Raw genomic sequence first — 4,953 nt, 5'->3', positions numbered from 1 at the left:
GCACAAGCTAGTTTATCGAAGATCTCAGTGCTGGATAAAAAGGAAAGAGGAGGGGAAGCTGAGCAAGGCTTACCCTCAGGGAGCGTATATTCTAAAGCAAGGCTGCAACATAAAACCAATAGAAAATTGAAATATCCAAACACTCATTGTCCAGTCACAGTGCATGCAGAAAGGATACACAGCCTGATTGCTTGGAATAAATTCTGAGAAGGTGGCGTGAAGCTTGAGGACCTGGGACCAATAGGAGAGGAAGGAATCCTTCAGCCGCTCCAAGCCCCTACAGTTCTACCTGTTACTGTCAATCCCTCAAGATAAAATCCAACACAGCTGCCACCATAGGAGAGAAATGCAGGTCTCCCCCGTATATGGCTTAGGGAGGGGACAGGAGACCCCTTATAAAATTTCAAGCACATGGATCCTGAATGTGAAGTCATATGGAGAAAGGTCCTAGGCATGACCTCCAAGGTTAAGGTACTGAAAGCAGCTAAAATGTCTCTGGAAAGTAGAGGAATTACTTAAGTAGAAAATAATTGTCGAGGAGCCATTATTACTATTCAAGATGTGTCCAATGACATTGAGGTGTTCTACTTAATGTTCTGTCATTACTATCATCTTCAGAGAATATAAAAGTAAGTGTTGGTGTGGTGACCTCCACGACCCCACCTAGTTTCCTCTTAATTGCTTATAGTCAACCACCCACCTGGAAATCCGCCAACCTTGGGCGTTTTTAAGAACAGAGCCCTCAGAGCTGGCGGAAGTGCTGCCCACAGCTGGGCTTAGGTGGGCCTGAGGATGTTGGGACGGGAGGTGGGCTCCTTCCAGGTTGGGAGTATGAGCTGTACCAGCATTCCGTGCTCTCTTAGCAAGCCGCTGTCTGTTTTTCATGGATCATGAAGACAAAATCGGCTCCCGGGCCCAGGATCCCAGCCTGGCAGCTTGTCTGCTTGGCCCTCCTCGCCAGTGGACTGTGAGGCAATTTCCCCCCACTGATGGGATCCAGCAGCAGAAACATGAGGCTTGCCTGACCCCTTGTGGTTTGCAACTCTCAGCGCTCCCTCCTGGCTGTCCACTGAGACGCAGCCCATGACAGGGCTCACAGCCAGGTGAGTTCCTGTGGTGGACTGCATGGAGCCCGCCCCCAAGAATGTTTCCCTAGTGTGACTTTATTTGGACAAAGTGTGCTTGCAGATGTAATTAAATTAAGGACCTTAAGATGAGATCATCCCGAATTACCCAGACTTGTCCTAAATCCAATGACAGTGCCCTTATCACGGACAGGAGACACTGGCACACAGAGAAGCCCATGCAAAGCAAAAGACAGAAACTGGAGCTGTACAGTTACGGGAGCCAGCAGCCACCAAAGTTGGGAGAGACACACAGACACACTGCCCTCGAAGCCTCCAGAAAGGACCACCCCTGACAACTGCTTGATCCTGAACTTCTGGCCTCAAGAACTATAAGAAAAATAAATGTCTGTTGTATGAGGCCAGTGAGTTTGGAGTAGTTTGTGAGCACTACTCTAGGAAACCAATTCAGTGTTCTATAGTCTCAAGATGGAATTAAGGGCCAGGAGCCCTCAAAGCGAGGTCCTCAGATACCGGAAAAGTGCGTCAGAATCACATGCATCTTCTGACATAGTGACCCTGACTTAGGAGCTCTGTGCCTGAATGTCTAACGAGCTGTCCCATGTCGATTCTCCCACAAACACAGGTCTGGGAGCTCCTGCTCTGCACAACTCAGGGAGCGCCTCCATGGTCACTAGTAAGTCTAGTCACAGAAGAGTTTTAGCTCTTTACCTTCCCAACCCAGAGAATGAACATACTTCCTTTGCCTGTAGGATTTTGAAGTCTGAAATGCTGGGATGTGTAGGGTGTTTGTCACTGCAGACTAACTTCACCTGTCTTGACTGACTTCAGTGCAGGAATGCTTTGTTCAAATCTAGATGACCCTCCTCAGGCACAGCTTGGTCACTGGTACATTTTTTGAGCTGGTGGACATGGGCCCCAGGCTCATCACTACAGATACTTCTGTATTAGGGAAGACACTGAACTAAAGCAGTATTAAACTCTAAAACTTCTTGTACTTGTTATTTTCTTAATTTACTAAAATGGGCAATTCTGTAGCTAGTATAAGACTTTAATGTGGATACATTGTCTCAAACTCTTCTTAAATGCACATTAAAATTCAGTCAGTCTAGTGCTGCTTTCATTCAAGTGCTAAAGCAAATACTATGGAATGCATGGCTTAAACAACAAGCATTTATTGTCCCACCTCTGGAGGCAGGAAGTTCAAGGTCACGCTGCTAGATTTCACATCAGGGGAGGGTGTGCTCCTGGGCTTCCAGTCAGCTGTTTCCTTACTGCATTTGCATATGATGGGTGTCAAGGTCATCCCTCTCATGGCTCTTCCTCTAAGGGCACTAATCCCATTCACAAGAGCTCCACTCTCATGACCTAATGACCTCCTGAAGACTTCCTCTCCTGAAGACTTCCTCTCCAGTACCATCCCACTGAGGACCAGGGTTTCCCTGTATGAATCCTGGAGGGACACACACATACGGTGCCCAGCAGGTACTTCCATAGTTAGAACAAAGCCAGGTGGTGCCAGCTCACTGCTAGGGCACTGCACCTTGAGCCGCAAGGTTTTAGGCAACACTGTGATACAAAATTAATTGAGATAATGGGTAAATTAATTTTGTAACATCCATAATTGTAGTACGCTACCATAAAAACACTCCTGCTTTGACACCCGTACAATTTCCGTCTGCTAACGGCCCTTTCTGTGAGGGAAGACAAGCAGACAGTTGTGACTGAGAAAAATAAAGGCTTGGAGAGATGAAGAGACTTCTCATGTCATGTCTCTAGGACGTTTCAAGGATCTGACTTGAACAGTTCTGTTTATGCTGTACTATGGCCTAGTAGTGGCCCCAGCTTCCATCAGTGTAAACATCCCGCATGTGCGTGCACGGTATGTGGCGTGTGTGCGTGTGCGTGTTGCTGGTTATTCACAAATACTTCAGTCATTTCTAACCTAGACTCTGCTCTGCGATCTGCCTAGTGGCTTTGGGATGACCTTGCTCATGGAGCAAATACTGCCATCTGGTGGGCTTTCCGAGCATTAACTCTTAGACCATTTCCTGGAGTTTCGACTGCATGCCAATGGACAGACAGCAGCACTAACTCATTTGATTCTCACAAAAATCATTGTCACTGTCACTTATAGATGCCCCATGCAAGACACTGAGAGATTAAATAACTTGCTGAGGGCCATCCAGATGAGAAGCCTTGGCTTGAGAGGCACACCAGGCTGCAGGACTTCGGCCCTGAGGGCCAGCCTTGCACCCCTCTGCCTTCCTGAGCCTGTCTGTACCCCGTATCTCCTTCAGACTGTTTTTTTTTTTTAATGTATTAGTTATTTAATTAAGTTCTTAGTAGGAAATTTAGGACACTAATTTATGAGGATAAATTTCATTTGTCAGAGCAAAAACAGATCGCAGGTAGCCCCGGAGCTGAGGAACAGCTTTGATTTTTGCTAAAATCTGTGAGTCCACCGCTTTCTGATCCACCTTGTGCTGCTCTGAAATCTGGTATCTCTCTTTCTCAGTGTCAAAGATCTGGCCCTTCTGGTGTCTGCATTTCTGCAGCTTCTTTTTGAAGTAAGCATCAATGAGGTGTTGATGAATTTTCACTTTGTTGGTATCAATTTTTGTAGAGGTGGCAATGACAAATTTCTGGTGTATTCTTCATAGAGGAACACGATTCAGGCTAAGAGGCCCAGTCACATGTAGCAAGCCAATGGTCAACTGCTTCAGGAAGACCACTCTCTTGCCTCTGTGATGCCCAGTGAGGATGATCAAGATGGTGCCAGGAGTGATGCTAGCTCCAAGTTTCTTGCCGTGACTCAAGAGCTTTTGGAGCACATCTTCAGTAGGGTTGTATCTAGGCATTTTTCAAAGCTTAACCACCCAGGTACCTCCATTCTTGTCCCCACCAACTGGTTTTGTGATTGTAGCAGGAGCTGTCTCTTTTTCTTCTCAACCTTTGATTCAGCAGCAGCTGTGTGCTTTCTCTTATACAAAGCCTTTCTGGAATACATAGCAGATCAGAGTATCTACCAATTCCTCTAACCAGGACAGGATTTTGGCTGCAGTGAGGCTGCCCCTTCTTTGACTTTTTTGCCTTCACCTTACCCTTTTTACCAGTACCACTGGCAGAAGCCTTCTTGGCTTTGGGTTTCTTTTTAGTGTCTGGCTTCTCAGTTGTTTCACTCGCCATCTTGCAAGATGGGAAAGAGAACTAAGTTTCCCTTTGGGCTGTTTTGGATGTTCTATCCAGCGGTCATAAGTTAGCAAACAGATGAATGAATAAAATAATCAAACCTAGGGATAATGAGCGGAGACACTGCTGCAGGGAGAGGCTGAAAGAAAATCCAGAAGATCTGCTTCAAAGGAGCAGCTGAGGGCTTCTTTCAAGCAGCGTTAGTTTTAAAGCATGAATGAGGTTAGTGGTTCTCAACACCGACAGTATCTTAAAAGATACTTTTTGCTCTTGCAGAGTGGGCAAGGGCTACCAGCGTTCACTGGGTAAAGTTAGGAATGCTGCTAAATGTCATACGAAATGCAGGGCATTTCCAGCAACAAAGAATTATCTCTCCCCAGGGCCAGCAGCATGGAGGCTTAGCAGTCCAAAAGATGACTCCACCTCCAGTTACACTTCCTCCAAACTCTGTGACCATATCAGTTAGAAACCTCCCTGAATGTGCTGCTTTGGCTGTAACGTGGAATATTAATATTAAGATGAGGCTGCGCTGGATGGTTAACAACCTAAGTGTGCAGACCAAAATTAGAGAAAAAGGAGGGCTGCAAGGAAAGCCCACATTTTGGCCCTAGCCTTCCAAGGTCAATTAAGACTCAGGACATATGAGAACTTGTACTGTAACATCATATAACCCAGT

Source organism: Octodon degus, unplaced genomic scaffold, assembly GCF_000260255.1.
Source record: "Octodon degus isolate 3935 unplaced genomic scaffold, OctDeg1.0 scaffold00007, whole genome shotgun sequence".
Taxonomy (NCBI): domain Eukaryota; kingdom Metazoa; phylum Chordata; class Mammalia; order Rodentia; family Octodontidae; genus Octodon; species Octodon degus.
The sequence above is the reverse complement of the archived record's forward strand: the minus strand, read 5'-3'. Positions refer to the sequence as shown.